Source organism: Protopterus annectens, chromosome 9.part0 (genome assembly GCF_019279795.1).
Source record: "Protopterus annectens isolate FY-2018-M chromosome 9.part0, PAN1.0, whole genome shotgun sequence".
NCBI lineage: Eukaryota > Metazoa > Chordata > Ceratodontiformes > Protopteridae > Protopterus > Protopterus annectens.
Window position 1 is genome coordinate 1,151,536,391 of NC_056743.1, and position 18,803 is coordinate 1,151,555,193.

The following is an 18,803-nucleotide window of genomic DNA, read 5'->3' on the forward strand; positions in this document are numbered from 1 at the left end:
ATATCATGAGACACAGCTCACACATCAGGAAAATGACAGTGAGGACTCAGAGTACATCTTTGCATGCAGGGGTGTTTGTTTCTAGTACTACAATTAGTAATTATCTCTTATTCGGTTAAGCACTGTCAACAGTAGTAACATAATGATACACTACATGCCAGTGTGCCTGCATATAACCTGGGATACTACTCTTGTATGTAACACATTCACATGGCTAAGAGTGTTGTACAGGTCATATATACTCATGTGTCCTAGATAGGAGACTCACACCCCTTGCTATTGTAATGGCAGCACATAGACGCATGTTATGTACATGGCATTACATACACTTATTACAGATGTCCTTACCCTGCTATGTTATCAGACTGGAATGTGAGCATTGGTTACCAGGGCTGAGCCATGCTTAGCAGGTGTCAGCATTGCTGCAATATAACAGCTAAGCACATTTGCCCACTGGTAAGCAAAGCCTACATGGTGTAAGCGCCCGTATGTTTAACCGTACCTTAGCACAGCTTAGCTTCACGCAAAAGTGCTTAAAGTTGCTCAAAGCAGCCTTAACCACTCTGTATCCAGCAGCCCTTGTTCTGTCCAGTAACGAAATAAACAGCCTTTGCAGGTCTTGAACCCGGGACTCTGTACACTATAGTCACAACAGTTAACCACTACTCCATGACAGCTGTGAAGACAGTTGTTGTTTTTCAAATATATCTGTCAGTACACATATTGAATAGTATTGAACAATTTCTGTGACTTCTACAATGGTGTAGTACTTGTTAGTGATATTATTGTTGCATCGCATAGGTTGTTATAGCTAAATATTCACATATCAGATACATACGGTGTGATACATCTGGGAAGGTATACACAACAGTAATATTTACACATGACAAGGATATGGATATATACATATACATATGTAGATATATGTGTACATGTACATACACATATATTCATATGGATGTATTTATATACATCTGTATAGTGCATCATATATACATGGCCATATATAGCTCTCTCTCTCTCTCTATATATATATATATATATATTATATATACATGTATGTGTATGTATATATATCTATATATATATATATATATATATATATGTATATATATATATATATGTGTACATCATATATGTATGTATGTATATATATATATATATATATATATATATATATATATATATAAATATATATATATATATATATATATATATATATATATATATATATATATATAGGTTTATCTTTAAAACCTTGAATCACAGTGGTTCGAGTGCTCATATGAGCGACTCTAAATCACGAAAATGTAAACATCGGTAGTCCTTAATGTTCGAAAAACAGCAAATTGAAAAGCAGATTCGCTGTTTTTCGAACATTAATATCGAACAAAAAAAAAATTGTAAAGCAGGGGGGCAAGCCCCCCTGCACCCCCCACACCCCCCTACTTTATTATTCTAACTCCAAGATCACACTAACAGTGGGGAAAGGAACCATTTCCCGATCCCCACTATAGTGCAACCTGCCCCAGAATGTCGAATGTGCAATGAACAAATCTCACTGAGCATTCGCTCATTGCACATTCAAACCTTTTTCCGTTCAGTGTTTGCAAATCTTGCAGACTGCCTTTCACACAATTGCAATTCGTCTGTGTGCAATACACACATCTAAAGGTAAACATATATATATATATATATATATATATATATATATATATATTTATTTATGTCGATATATATGTAGATATCTATAACTATATGTGCATATATATCTATATATCTGTATATGTGTAGACATATATAGATGTGTGTGTGTGTGTGTGTGTGTGTGTGTGTGTGTGTGTGTGTGTGTGTGTGTGTGTGTGTGTGTGTGTGTGTGTGTATATATATATATATATATATATATATATATATGTGTATATGTATATATATGTACACATATATATATATATATATATATATATATATATATCCATATATGTATGTAGATATGTATCTGTGTATATATATATATATATATATATATATATATATACACACAAACACACATGTTTTACTATATATCCAGATCATGGAGTGGAGTCGTACCTCAGTACCAAGAGGTCTCAACCTCTTAGTGCAAGGGGATGTCATGTATGTATTGCAAGTATATATGTAGACTGTTGCTACTGTAACAGGGGTTGTCTTAATAAAAATGTTGTGTGTGGGAGGTCAGATCTGCTACTGACATGTATGCTATCAGTTACTGACAGACATCATAAGGTCACCATAGTACAGTACCACTGATATCACAATAATGATCCTGTAGACTACAGCAGAGATATGACCACTAAATGTGGACAATCTGGCACACTCTGGTCAGCCCAGAGGTATACACAGATCCCCTTAGTGCAAGACATGTGGAACAAGCCTGACAATGTGGATGTTAACAGCCAGGGAAATGGGTATAGCAAGTAAATACTGGACTACATATGTCCACACAGTTTATTCATTCACACACTCCTGGCTGTCCTGACACATAATAACCGGTGGCGCAGAGGTCACATGGCCACATACTACCCACTAGTTAGTGACATACAACTGTACAGCATCCCACTGCTTTATCAGAAATACATTACAGTTATGGTGGCCCTGCAGCAGTACATCTGGCAAATATCTTGACATAACATCACATTGGGTAATTACAATAAGCTGCTAGGCATGTAACAAAGCACTGTCCACAAGAACATGAGTCAAGGTCGACATAGCCACTCTCTCTCAGGGACTCGCACACATTATCACAGTTGGCAGGGTCAGGAGGATTAGACCTCCTAACTAGCTAGTTTGCCACAATACAGGTATATGCAGGTATCACATGCACCACAGGGGTTATCAGGATGATATATGGGCAAAGGTATGTCAAGGTGTCTGACATCAGAAGGCATGCTTCAGTAGGCCAATCAGAGGTGTAGTGAGTGTGAATGGTGTCCTAATCATTATACTCCACACACACACACACACACACACACACACACACACACACACACACACACACACACACACACACAGGTTTTCCAGTACGGACATGCATGGGTGCATTGATTCACAGGTGTGTAGTGGTTGACTGTGCCAGAAGGCTGTACAAGGCTAGGTAAAGGGTATACCTTGGCATCAGGCCACATGACAATGGTCTGCAGTGTGGCTCAGGAGTGTATTGTCTGGATTTGCCCACACAGGTGAGTACTGTATTCACCATTCAGTCACCTGGGTTACTATTGTGTTTGGCCAGTGCTGTGCAATCCTCGCCATGTATGTGTTCTATATTCCATAAAATGGACGGTGTCTGGGATGTGCACATATCCCACATGCATGTTCTGTGACATGTGGAAGTGTACCTGGGGTGTCTGGGGCATGTTGTGTAGACAGATTGTTATTATCAGATGTGCCATTCCTGACCTCGTGTGGTGAGAACTGGCAATGGACAACAGGTTGACCCTGCACCTACATTAACAGCATGATACAGGTATTTCCTGGTGTCAGTGGCATCTGTTCATACAGGGCATGTGTATAAGGCATGGTACGTCCTTTGTGTGTTACATTTGCTGGCTCTACAGTTGTTGCAGGCATCCAGTGGGGAACATAGTGAAGGTGCACTGTATGCAATGATTTGCCTATTGTAGGGATGGGACAGGGTGCCATGTCCTCTGTATTGCACTGCAATCACACCATGGTTACTATCTTTGGGCAATATGCAGGTTACTACCAACATAGTGGTTGTTGCCTAGCCGAGTGTGTTTGTGTATACGACATGGGTGGAGAATGTTCTATGGATAATACAAGGGTTGCCTATATTGTTCCCCAAGCCATGATGTCACGTGTAGGGGTATGGTTTGTCTACCCCAGCCTCTCTGCTGTCTGACATCTGTTATCCTTGTAAGGTGGACATTGTGACATATAATAGGCCCACCATATAAAAAATTTGCAAAACCCACTCTACAATGAGTCCTGTTATTACACACTCACAGCTACCAACACACAGGATACATATGACATACAAACACACACACACACACACACACACACACACACACACACACACACACACACACACACACACACACACACACACAGTCTCACAGTTGCCCTGTCTGGGATTAGAACACCTACCTACTAGCATATCACACTACAGCATTATGCAGTTACATTATGCAGCATGGAGCTTATTGGGCTAGACCTTCCCCAAAGGTGTATTTCAAAGTGAATGACATCAGCAGGCTTGCCAAAGTAGGGCAATATAAGTTGTAGTGACTGTGAATGGCCTTAAAAGCATTGATCCCTACACAGACAAACAAAAACACATATTATTACAGTTGCCATGACTGGGATTAGAACTCCTACCTAACTAGTACATCACACTAAAGTATTACGCAGTTATAGCACGTGCCAGGGAGCTTACTGATCTACTCTTTCCCCAATGGTGTATTTCAAAGTGAATGACATCAGCAGGCTTGCCAAAGTAGGGCAATGGAAGTTGTAGTGACTGTGAATGGTCTCAAAAGCATTGATCCCTACACAGACAAACAAACACACATATTATTACAGTTGCCATGTCTGGGATTAGAACTTTTACCTAACTAGTACATCACACTACAAGCATTACACAGTTATAGTAAGTGCCACAGAGCTTACTGGCTACTCCTTCCCCAAAGGTGTATTTCAAAGTGAATGACATCAGCAGGCTTGCCAAAGTAGGGCAATGGAAGTTGCAGTGACTGTAAATGGCCTCAAAAACATTGATCCCTACACAGAAACAAACACACACAAAGCTTTGCAGTTGCTAAGTCTGGGACTAGAATGCCTACTTAACTAGTACATCACACTGCAGCATTATGCATTTATAGCACACACCACAGATATTACTGAGCTACCCCTTTCCCAAAGGCGTATTTCAAAGTGAATGACATCAGCAGCCTTGCTAAGGTTGGGCAATGGAAAGTGTAAGTCATAGGTTCATAGGTTGGTACTAGGCTATCGGCCCTAGGGCCTATACATGCCTAGCCATATAAATTCCCTGGCTATGTCTTCCCACAATATTTACTTCCCTGGATTCCTGTCTAGCAGGGCAACTGACATGATCCCCGGGGTCAATTTCCTCTCATCCAATTGCCCAGGTTCCTTTTGGTACTAAGCTATTGGCCCTAGGGCCTATACATGCCTAGCCATGAAAATTCCCTGGCTATGTCTTCCTACAATATTTACTTTCCTGGACTCCTGTCTAGCAGGGCAACTGACATGATCCCCAGGGTCAGTTTCCTATCTCCCATCCAATCGTCCAGGTTCCTTTTGAAGAGGGCCAAAGAGGCACTCTGCTTGACATGTATGGGCAGTCTATTCCAGAGTTTGGGGAGTCTCTGGGTCAGGAACACATTCCTCCAGCATGTATTGTTCATTCTGATGACAAGATTTGGATCCCTGGAGCATGTGGCTGTGAGGGTTTGGTATTCTTTAAGTGTAGCATGTTCAACAGCTGTGGGTTTGACATGGCATTGCATGTTAAGCAGTGATCGCCTCTGAGTACACGATATGTGACAGAGTATAGCTGGATGATTTTCAGACAGTCAGCTTAGGGCATCTGGTTTAGGCCTGTGATTCTTTTAGTGAGTTATGTCTGCAGCCTTTCTAGTTGTTGCAGATGTCTTGTGAGGTACATACGTAATGTGCCATTGTAGTCTGTACTGGGTCTACTGAGAGATGATTACAGTGGGACAATGGCCTCCTTTTTCCTAGATGTAAAGCCCTTAGTGATGAGATGTGCTACATAGGTGGATTTCTTGACTGTTGTGATGTGGTTATCAAAGGTGAGACCACTGTCCACCTGTGTCCCTATGTCTCATCACACTTTAGGTGTTTAGTGTACTGCCACCTATGTGGTACTTCACAGGTACATGTCCCTTCCCAAAGGGGATAACTATACATTTCTTGGCATTGATCTTGAGGCTATGTCTCAGGCACCAAGCATCTCCTTCTGTAAGGCCCTTCTGTAGAATATCCACATCATGTGGGATTCAATATTGGCTCACAGTGTGCAGTCATCTGCGACCTTTGTTTGCCAGAGTCCTTTACTGTTGGACTGTACTTCAGAGCAGTAGATGCCAAACAAGGGCAGTCCCAGGACTGAACCCTGAGGTACTCCAACTGTCACTTGTCTGGGACTGGAGTTGGTGTCACCTATATTTACAGTGTGGGTTCTGTCAGTACAGCAGGTGGCAGCCCATCAGGTGACATAGGGATTAATGGCCAGCTTCATACATTTATGCATAATTCCAGACTGTGGGATGGTGTCAAAGGCCTTGGTAAGGTCCATATAGGCTGTGTGAACTACCTTACCCTCATCCATAGCTCTGGAGACTGATTCAAAGTTGTCAATCAGGTTAAGGTGACATGATCAGCCCTTCAAAAACCCAACCTGGTTGGGGTCCAGTGTTTGCAGGTTGCCAATGTCTTTGTTTTAATTTCCATGATAATACATTCCATGGCCTTGCAGATCAGGCAAGTCATATTGCTGGGGCTGTAGTTCCCAGGATCCAAGGTGGATCCCCCTTGTGAACTTGGATAACTGTAGCTGTGCACCACACAGTGGGCATGAAGCCTGAGGTGTGGCTATGATTAGATGTGGCACGTAGTTCATGTGCCAGTTCATTTTGTAGTTCATGTAGTACACAGCCCGGGATGTTGACTGGTCCCATGGCTGCTGTTGTCTTAGCTCTGGAGAGTGTGTTTTTTACCTACATGGCCATTATTACTGGAATCTGGCAATCCTTCAGTGTTGAGATAGGCCCTTTTGGGGGTGGGAGGGGGTGCAGTTGGCACTGAATCAATCTGCCAGGATATTAGCAACATCCTTGGGAGCAGTATATTTAATACCATCATGTTGTAGCTCAGGGCAGATCTGAGCATTGCCATTTAGATTCCTGACATTGCTATGGAATGGCTTGCAGTTGTCTTTGGCACATTTGGCTATATTATGTTTGTAACTAGCTTTGGTGGATGTTATGAGGGATCTCAGCTTCTTACTGTGGCTGGCAAGGGAGTATTTTGCATCCTGGAATTCCCCCCATTTCTACAACAGTTTCTTCCTTTTGTTGTACAGTATGTTTATGGCAGGGGTCCACCACACTGGCTTCCTTTTCTTGGTGGGTGCATCTTGGTTCTATATTGGATGGCATGATTCATGCACGAGTGGATGTGCTCATACAGTGCCTTCATTTAGGATTCAGCAGTCGTCCTTTCAGTTCCCACCTGCGTGGGTGTCATGACATTAGTCACGTCTGACATGTGTAGCATGACGTTGGCTTTGGAGATGTGTGTTATGGAGGTTTCCTTACTGGGGTGTGGGGGAAGGATATGGATGTTAAGGGTGATTAGCTTATGGGCAAACCTGACCACTGATGGGGTGACCATAGGTGTGGAGCATTGATTTCCCATGTTGGTAAAGACCAGGTCTAGGATATTTGAGCCCCTGGTGGGACTATGGGTTAATTGATCCAGGGCATTGGGAATTATGACTTCCAAGAACTGTTGGGCACACATGTTGGTACACAAGTACTTTTCCCAGTTAATGACAGGGTAGTGTAAATCACCCAGTATTAGGGTGTTTGGTTGTATCATAATATTTCCTAGTATGTTTCAAGAGGTGTAGTGGGAATCCTGGGGGATGGTGGGGGATCTGTAGCAAGCTACACAATTTGGATTGCAGTCTGAACTAGTATTAGTTGCACCGGGGTATTTCAGATGCATTCTGTTGGGCAAGTAGCCTGGTGGTGTGAATATCCTTGGTGAATATGGACACTCCTCCACCTTTATTGTTTTGGTCCTGGTTTGGTGGCCGACAGGTGTGGTGAGGGCTGTACCTGGTATTGCAGGTGGTGCTCTCTGGAGCCTTGGTTCAGGTCTCTGTTACTGTACAGATATCAATGTTCTCCATGTTTAGGAGTGCCTAGTGACTGTGAATGGCCACAAAAACATTGATCCCTTCACAGACACAACCAAACACACACACACACACACACACACACACACACACACACACACACACACACACACACACACACACACACAAACACACACACAAACACACACACACAGTTTCACAGTTGCCATGTCTGGGATTAGAACTCCTACCTAACTAGTACATCACACTACAGAATTACACAGTTATAGGGCATGCCACAGAGCTTACTGGACTACTCCTTCCCCAAAGGTATATTTCAAAGTGAATGACAGCAGCAGCCCTGCCAAAGTAGGGCATTTGAAATTGTAGTGAGTGTAAATGGCCTCAAAAGCATTGATTCCTACACAGACAAACACACAAAGTTCTACAGTTGCCATGTCTGGGTATAAAACTCCTACCTAACTAGAATGTCACACTACAGCATTATACAGTTATAGGACATGCCACGGAGCTTACTGTGCTACTTCTTCCCCAAAGGTGTATTTCAAAGTAAATGACATTAGCAGCCCTGCCAAAGTAGGACATTTGAAATTGTAGTGAGTGTGAATGGTGTCAAAAGCATTGATTGCTACACAGACACACACACAAAGTTCTACAGTTGCCATGTGTAGGTATAAAACTCCTACCTAACTAGTACATCACACTACAGAATTACACAGTTATAGGACACACCACAGAGCTTACTAGGTTACTCCTTCCCCAAAGGTGTATTTCAAAGTGAATGACATCAGCAGCCCTGCCAAAGTAGGGCATTTGAAGATTGTAGTGAGTGTGAATGGCCTCAAAAGCATTGATCTCTATACCAACACACACACACATGCACACACACACACACATGAGCGCACACACACACACACACACACACACACACACACACACACACACACACACACAGTTGCTATGTCTGGAATTAGAACTCCTATCTAACTAGTACATCACAATATAGCATTACGCAGTTACAGCACACACCACATTGTATAGGGCATTTCAAGGTGAAGACATCAGCAGGCTTGTCATAGTAGGTCAATGGGGAGTGCAGTGTGTGTGCATGGGCCATAACCCATTCATTTGGAAGCAAACACACAACACTCAGGCACACACAGGTTTATATTTCACAGGTACGTGTATACAACTGCTAGATGACTATTGACTTGTACAGTCATGTTACACAGTTATCACAAACACCACAGACACTATAGTGTTGAGGGATACCAGAGGCAATGTCTATAGTGATTGACATTTGCACATCATGTGGTTTTAGCCAATTGGATGTGTGCTGGGTGGGACAGGCCTCATGATGGGTGGCTCTTTGTCACTGTCTGTCACTCTATTCCACACATCTGTGTATATGTACTTTTGGCCTATTATAGTGTGTTGTCCTTGGATATATGTGTTTATTCCTATCTAATGTGTGTGCAAAGCATGACTGGTGTGTACTGAGGAGTTTATGCACAAACATCTGTGACTGTCAGATATGTATAGTACACTGTTGTTGCTAGACATGGGCTTCATTTCTGTAAGTGTGGGAGCATGCCCAGTATGACCTTCTGTATTGAATGTGTGGATCCATTCCAACTAGGTTGTACTCCAGTGCAGGCTTTTATGTTCTACACCTACAGCTAGCAACCTGTTTCTGTGGGATATCTGTAGATTGGTTGACAATATAGGGTCAAAATGGCCAAAGGATAGCGGGTTACTGTAGGTAATTGTGTCTGTGCTGCTTCTGCTGCTTGGTTTTGGTGTTAGCAGAGATATTCAGACATATGCACTGTTTTACACTGTGATGTTTTATGTCATCAAGTACTGTCAGGTATACATATCTGCTTGCAGTAATGTCCTGGGGAACACAGGGTGAATGCAGCTGTGTCCAGTACTGTGGACTGCAGCCTATATATTCTTGCACAATCGTGCCATTCTGGAGGGGAAGCTGCAGACACTTGATGATGGGTCTGTGTAAATGGTTCAGCACCTTGGTACAGTGGTGGCTGAGGATCCCATGCTGATACATCCATCGATGTGACAGTATATCATATCCTGCTGTGGCTATACCTCACAACTGTACAGATTCACACAGGTTACCCAGAGGCAGGGGTCATAATTCTGGACATTACCCCTTCACATTGTGGTTTACGAGCAGGTTTGTAGCCCCTCATTCCTGTGTTTGCAGGCAGGGATAGTATGTGCACATGGCTGAGTTTCAGACTTCAAACACTCCATGCCATCGATGCTCCTACCCCCCCCTATTATTCTATCCTCTTCCAAACATTATGCAAACATTATCTGATAAGTTCCCTGTATTTATCACCTCACCCCAGCAGTAATTTGGTGTTGGTCCACAGTTCATGCAGTAGGACATGGTGGACATATTACTGGGATCTATCCACATGGGCTTGCATTTAGGTTCTGTGGACTGTGTTATGTTTTTATTTGGGAGTCCATGACATAACATACATTGGCAGTACGGGTGAGACATAGGCCTTTGGCAGAGGACTGTAGGCCATTTGGTAGTAATGCAGGCCAGCTGTAGTAGGCTGTTGCATTGTGTCACTCCTACAGTTCCAGAATGCAAGACACTATATTCTCCTGGGGTGACGGGTAGGTGTGCAAGGTGTTAATGCCAATACTTTCTGTCATTATTGATCCAGTGGTGTGGATGCTGGCAGGGTGCTGCTTACAGTTAGGGACACACCTGCATAGGACACCTGTTCTGCATTCTTCATTCTTTGGCTATTGCCATACAGAAGTGGGGGTCATATTGTACTCATTCCCAACAGCAGGGATAAGACCAGGGAGGTACCGGTGGGTGATGGTGGGGAGAGCTGGGTAAATGTGTGCTATGGACACTACTTGCATATGACTCACAGATATGCATGGCACATTCCACTTATGCTGGCTTGTGCAGGGATATCAGCAGTTTTATCAATACTTCATACCTGTGACCTTTGTGGTTTGCCAGTGTTTGGCCAGACAACATCGGTATTCCATTCTACAAACCCAACTGATGTGCTGCTAACCTGTATGTACAATTCCAAAGGTGTGTCCATTTGACAGTAACATATTATACACTGTCTGTCTGGGATACTTCCACCTGTGTACTATTTGTATGTCTGGGCCCACATTCATGCCATGTCCATCTTTCAGATGGTGACAGATATTACTTCCAAAGATTTACTATGGCTTACTGCTGGAATGTGTTTTGCTGGGATGCATTGTTCTTGGCACTGCAGTTGTGAGAACTTGGCCCTGTTATCGGCAGTACTGGGCAATGGCCACAGGGCAAACCTAACCATGCCTATATACTGACCAGTCTCACACAATATACAACACACACCAACCTAATACACACAACCCTGCATATTGTACACATGCTACAATCTATCCTGCTACTTTGGCCAGCTCAAGTAATCTGTGCTCCACTGTTATTATAACTACACATACATGTTACTACATTGCTGCATAGGATTGGGAGGGGGCACACCTGACACTTGTACATATTTGCTATGACTGTACTTGTATTTCAGGTACTCCATTTCATTCTGTATTCTGACCTATTATGCTGACTACAGGCATATCAGTGTACTACAGGTCTTACGTTTGATTGACCTACATTTAAGTTTCAGACTTCTTACCCTTCAGAACTAGCATCCCCCTGCCTGACCTGTTGTAGTCTGTCTGTGTAGGTCTGGAGGGGGGTGTTCTCCATAGCCATCAATCAGAGGCCTTAGCACAGCCTTTGTTTGTGTTTGCCTATGCCTGTCCTGCTGGCTGAGACTGTTGTTGGGTATGTGAGCCTCTCTGACTGGCATGTGTGTGTCCTATGGACACACATGTGGCCCACCACATTTCCTGCAGTGAGTTTTGTCACCTTGTCTAGTACTGGCTACTATGGTGACACCAGTATTTGTTACAGATTTCATGCTGCCACTATATGTGTCTACTATCTGCTGGCATCCCATTCAGCCACCTGATTTCCTTGCATGCTCACATCCATACCATAGATACAAGTAACGAAACATACTACTCCATTCGGCGAATGATAGGGAGAGTGACTTACCTTGTGGCTGTGCCAGTATTGAGGATGGTGCTGGACGGCTGACTATGTCGGATGCACATAGTACACTCCCTATACATGGTTAAGCACAGGTAGTGTCATGTTTGGCATCCCTTTTACTGTATGTGCGAGTCAGAGAGAGGTTTCATTCCCTGGGTTCCTACTGTGTCAGTGTATGTATGTGGTATGCGTTGCCTCTTTGCCATGGCCTGGGCATACTGGGCACGCCTCCTTCTGCCTACTGGGGCAGGCTCAGGTTGTTCCTCCTCCGACTCACTCTGTGCCTGTGCAGGCCTTGGCAATTGTGGGGGGCTGTGTGGCCCTGCCCCATACTGTTCCTGCTGCAGCTGTTTCCACAGGATCATACTGTGTAGCATGGCACATACGATGACAATTTGGGTACATGTAGCCGGTGAGTACTGCAAGGCTTCACCGGATATTTCCAGGCACTAGAACCATGACTTGAGCATCCCAAACTCATGCTCTATTATGATTCTGGTCTGTGCATGTGCCTCATTATGGAGCTCTTGTTCGGGTGTGTGTGCAATTCTGATAGGTGTCAACAGCCATGGCTCCACTGTGTAACCAGCATCCCCCATTAGGTGGCCATAAGGAATGTCCCCAATGGCAAATCTCTGGTAGAGCTGCGTCATATGCCAGATGTGGGAGTCGTGATAGCTTCCAGGGCAGCCAGCACACACATTCATTATAATGCCCTGGGCATTGAACACAACCTGGCAGATGATGGAGGGGAAGCCCTTGCAGTTGATTTAGACCCTACCCCGCTCACCAGGTGGTGCTTTGATGCATATGTGCGTACAGTCTATAGCTCCCACTACCGCACGGTATTCTGCTATTTGGTGGAATGGACGCATATTGCTGGTCAACACCTCACGGCTGTTGTAGAAATATATGTGCTCACTGGCATGTGCTGACATGGCATTCAGGAACTGGTGGAATACCCTGGATGCTAATGCCTGTGAGATCCCCATGATATCTCCAGTTGGCCTTTGGGAGGTACCTGTGGCTACTATTCTTAGGCCTACACATACCTTGGTATTCACTGGGATGGGTTCCTCTCTGTTGGTTCTGTGTGTGAGGTATGGCCGGCACAGCTCAACAATTTGCTGTGAGAGGTTCCTGTCCACCCTATAGCGCTCCACTATCCAGCTCATGTAGGCCCTGGTAAGCTATCCTGGGTCTGTACACTCTTCTCTTTCTCCTCACTGTGGATTGGTCATCAGCATTCTCATCCTCACCAGCCTCAGCCTCTTCCACATGTTGATTTATGATAGTTGCTGCAGCCCCTATCATTTTGTTTGGTAAACTTTCCCCACTTGTGTATGCCGGTGGTGTAGAGTTTGTGGGAAAAAACAGAGGGAAAGGTGTTTGCATAGTTTATAGTGGTGTGCTGGCCTGGGCTGCTGCCTGTGTAATTGGCTGATTCTGATACATTTCACCTGCCAGCTATACTAGTTCTCCTTGATTACCTTCCTACTGCTGTTTTCCCTTCCCATTGCCTTCATGTTTAAGCCCAAGGGCATGCCACACAAACACTCAGATGTGCATGGAGCTGCTATTTCCTGGTTTACTTTTTTTCCTTTAAAACACGGTGAGCGGCGCACACACCCATTTAGAAAATGTAAAGAGTGCTTGGCAGCTTCAGACATACCCCCTTGCTTAGCTCTGCTAAGCTAAGGGCAAACCCGAGTCACAGGGTTCCAATAAGCTTACAGTATGCCTGACACACCCCTCTATGATGTCAACTAGCTGTTAGGCTTGCACCATGGTCTTCCTGCACCTACACAGTTGGGTGCAGGCTAGCCATGAGGGGAAATCTGGGATTCAATATCATTCCCCTCATTTGCATAGGATTGCCAGCTATTGCCTAGTTACAAGTCTGACACTGAGCCTTCCCCCTTAGCAACCACTATTCACTGGCCATGTTGTCTTCTGCCTGCCATTGAGTATAATGGTAAAATTGTGATTTTGGACAGAATGCTTATTTCAAGTTTTTTTTTTTTATTTTTGGGCCGATCCCATTTGCGCACCGCTGCCCTATACTTAAACAGCTGAAATCAACCAAAAAAAAAACATTTTTTTTTTCTATTTTTGCAACTGTTTTCCATGCCAGTGGCCATATATTTGGCAACTGGCATGCTTTACACATTGTATACACCCTTTATTTGGAGCTGTCATGGCTCTGTTTTGTAGTTTGCAGAAATGTACTCAGTTACTAACTGAGTACATTTCTGCAGATTACATTAGTCCTGCACGGCTGGCTGCCAGCTTCCTGGATCGCAGTTTCACCTCATTTGCATGGTTTTCACCTGCAAATGGGGTAATTTGCATATAGGAGCTGTGTCCGTGCAGGAATAGTGCAGGAGTGCTTGTGCACGTCCCAGGAGCTTGTTCCTGGATCTCTCGGTGGCCATATTGCCTCTAGCAGCTCCTGCACTATTCCTGCATGCCCTGAATCCCGGGGATAATGTTCAAATAAAACATATATCTATTTCTGACTAAAAGACACAATGTGCCTTACTATCTCGTGGTTTTAAGAATAAAACAAAATTTTCATAGTTATTACATGTAGTATAATGTAGTTTGAGCATTGTCTACATGGTATGCTCTAGCAAGCAGATTACACTAAAACATTTAATGGAATAACTTGAATAAATAGACTCTGTTTATAAGTACCAAAACAGTATAGCCTGAGATTTCAGTTTTAGTTTGAATTTTGGAAGATACCACCCTGTTTCTACAATTACATACTTCTTGGCCATGGGGGGATCCCTACAAGCTGTTATCCATACAAGGCAACACCATCATGTGACCTAGCAAGAAGCTTCAAGCAGCAAACATTACAACATTGCATACATTTATGGAGCAAAGTTTAGTTATACTTTTATACTATAATACATTTTACAGTGGCACATGCAGGCATAAACAATTTTACATATTTCCATTCACATATATTTAACTGAACATCAAGTACAATATAACTCATTTTATCTTTTAAAATTTTATTTACACACATTTTTAAATTGATACAGCTCTAATGCAACTAGTTTACTTTCCATACTTTTTTCTTTAAAAAATAATAACAGCTTCTCAATTTATTGTTGCTTTTCTCACAACTGCTATAATTATGAAAGGGCAGAGAACAGCTAGCAAATGGTCTGTCTGTTTGTTGTGATACGGTGTAGTGAACTTGTACCCTAGTGAGTCACAATAATGTCATTAATGAGAGAAGATCTTGTCGACATCTGCCGTACTCCTAGATTGTAGAGTGCAGTAACCCATAACTAGTCCGACCTTCAGAAATGGTATCAAATGGGATGTCATTAACTCTTTGTTAGTTGATGGTAGCATACAATGCTTTACCATTATTCTAGCCTACATTTAGCCTACATATTCAGCCACACAATGCCTTTTTCACAGCTCTGCTGCACACTGAAAAAACAGTTTAGTGTTATTACACCAGTTTTACATACTGCAGCACCACTGATTAGTAAAAAAGCAACTTTACTACGGAAGTACTACTACATACTACATACTAGTAGTATGTCATTATTTGACATCAAAGTGATTTATTTTACTTTACTTGTTAACCATATAAGTGAAGTGCTCTCTCATATACAATTCACACCATGAGTTTGGCAATAGGAATAAATGCAATATGTATACGGGTAATTTGAGTGTCTAGTAAATACATATTGTAGAAGATTGTCAGAAACAACAGTATCCAGAGAAAAGCCATATAAACATGCTTAAAACAGAACATGAGAACAAGCAAAGTCTACAAAGACAGCAAAAGGAGATCAAGATACAATTCTGAACCCTGGAACTGTGAGGCCTAAACTAATATTGCCTACTTATTCATTCATTCTTTCATTCATTCATTCATTCATCCAGTTTAGGCACATATATATGTAATGCTTAAGACCTATTTAAAAGCACAATAAAGAAGCATAATTTACATACTTTGGTCTAGTAGTTAGAAATAAAGTAAATTAGATCCCTGGCATCTTCTTCAATGTATTACAGATTACCTATATGGCCTGAAAACCAGAACAGAAATTATTCAAATTCTTGGGTGTAATTAAACATCCCCTCTAACCTACCTCAAAAACTACACCATTAAAAAGACAAAGTACTACTGTTTACAGTACTATATTTGAGAACTATGAGATTAAGCTGTCTGTACACATGCTACATGATTTCTATATCTTAAGTAATACGTGTCTTTCTATGTGTCACATCTGATTTATTTAATTATGTCATGATATAATCTCAGTTGTCTGTCCACATTCAAGCAACGTAAAACATGTGGTCCTCTAGTAGACCCATTTAGAAAAAACACAGACAAATTTACAAATTGTTTCAAATTAGTTTTGGTGATTACTTCAGGAATGAATATGGGCTTATGTTCAAGGACACAGTATCTTTATAAAATACTAAGGAGTTTGAGCAGACAGCGCTTCTAACACTTTTTCCTTGCGGTAGTTACATCTATCAAAATAGTGTTTTCCAAAGCAAATAGTTTAACTCTACTTTTAAGGAAGGCTCAAAAGGTGATACAGTTAGATTTTCCAGTATATAATGCAAGTCCCAAGGAGGGGACATTGTTTAAAGGGACGCCATATTGTAAGCACACCTCTAACAAAAGTATTACAAACCTCAATGAAGCAAATGGAAATTGTGAAGTCCCTGGGGAAACTTAGAGATGGCAGCATGATAAACTTAGACATAGGAATAATTTATATCTATGTTGAAGATTTGGGCAGGTAACCTAAAATCATTGGCTAAAATATTGAAAATAGATCTAGCCCCTGAAAAGTAGCACAAATGGAGAAACAAGTCCACTTGCTGGGCAAAAGTAAAGGTATTGATCACCCTATATCAATGCAGCCTATTTACATACCCTCATGGCTTCCTAATATGGGTAGGAGAAAGAGTTCCATCCTGCTTGTTTAGGTGCCAAACAACATCAATGTTGTCAACCTGAATGGCAATTGCACCTTGGAGAAGGGAGCCTGAAAGGCTTGCAGTGTGAGAATGACCCCTCAACTCCAAAACACTGATGTGTAGACTTGCCTGTCTTTATGAACACACATCTTGGGTTGTTCGCCCTTGACAATGCGCTCTAGCTCTAGGGCAGAAAGGTCTGTGGTAACAACTTCTACAGCAATGGGGATCTAAAAGAGGCTGCCCAGAGTAAAGATGGGTATATTAATCCACCATAGTAAATGCTCTTTATTCACCTTGAAAAGCCTAACTTGGTTGGACAGAGTGTCTATACAGAGACCACTGAACTTTCATGGTCATCTGCAGAACCACATATGAAACCTAGCATAAGGTACAGAATGAATTGGCAGTGTCATTAAATTAAATGTTTTAAGGCAAATAGCTGTGAAGACTGAGATTAGAGGATCTGAAACACAGTTCTCTGAGTAGAATGAATCATGTGAACTGGAAGGCTAGATTTGCAGGATACAGTATTCAGCCTGCACTAATGAATTAGTTATGTGAAGGCTCCACACAGGACTTCATAATGTTCACTATAATTCCAAAGGACTGAAATAAATGGACTAAAGATTACAACACAGAAACCAGTGCCCCTAGAGTGGTGGCACCTAGGAAATAGTCAGCCAGATAAGGAAACACAACCCTTGCAGCCTCTGGTTCACTACAACAATGAACATGTATTTAGAGAACACACTGGAGGCTGAGGTAAACCTAGAAGCACAGAAACTTTCCAGACTTTCTAGTGATCCTTAAGTGGTTGTGGGCATCAAGGAGGTTCAAACAACACATCCAACCCCCACTTGCAAATCACAAAAGAACTGACTGCACTGTAATTGCCTGGATATTTTTTTTTGTACAAACCCATTCAAGGCATGAAGATCCATTACTGGCCAGAGGTCTAGCATCTTTCTGGAACCTAAACAGAACCTAGAGAAATATCTGGATCCTAACTGGTCTGGTAGGACCTCTTTGTTAGCTCATTTTGAAGGAAGTTTAAAACTTCTGGCTATACTCTTTTGATGGGATGGAATATTGTAAAATGGCAGGGAACCCAGCCCAAGGTGGGGGTATGGAATGGGGTATTATACCTCTGGATATAATCATCTAACTCTGCTTCTCCTGTATAATGGCCATTCACACAAGCAGATGGTGGGATAGTTCACCCTGACTGTCTCCAAAATGGAAGAGTTGGGCAACTCCGCTGGAAGCCTTCTGCATTTCCCAGAAAGACAGATGTGGAATCCAAGATTTTGTTCATTACCTTTGTCCTTCAGGTATTGCTCTGGAGGATTCTATGGTCACTTTGGTTTCCATAGTATTGATTTCCCGATGGCTGTTGGTCATGCTGATGATAAAGCTGGCAAGGACTCTTTTGCAACCTACAAAAGGGGTGTTGTAAAACTGCAAACCTGTATCAACAGCTGCAACGGTATTTTCCCCTTTCTCACTGTGCTCCAGATTTTCTCTCAGTTTGATCCACATAACTAGTGTCCACCAAAAGAAGCATTGTCAAAGGATGATTAGAGTTTTCAATAAAATCCATATGTCGCAGCCAGGCATGTTGGCAGAATGCTACACCAGTTCCAGCTACAATTACAACACTGCTGGGAGAATTATGAGGTAGCCACACAGTGAGGTTAGAGGCAAATGAAATAATCACCCCAATGAACATAGTTTGCTTTTTAGGTCATTATCCAGCAAATGATTCAGTGGCTTGGTTATTTGATCTGCAAG

At 42.4% G+C, this 18,803-nt stretch overlaps 1 pseudogene; it reads right to left on the minus strand.

Annotated features, from left to right (window-relative positions):
- The window catches only part of LOC122810632, a 79,133-nt pseudogene extending 60,582 nt beyond the window's left edge, over window positions 1–18,551 (minus strand).
- Between the last annotated feature and the right edge of the window lie 252 nt (window positions 18,552–18,803).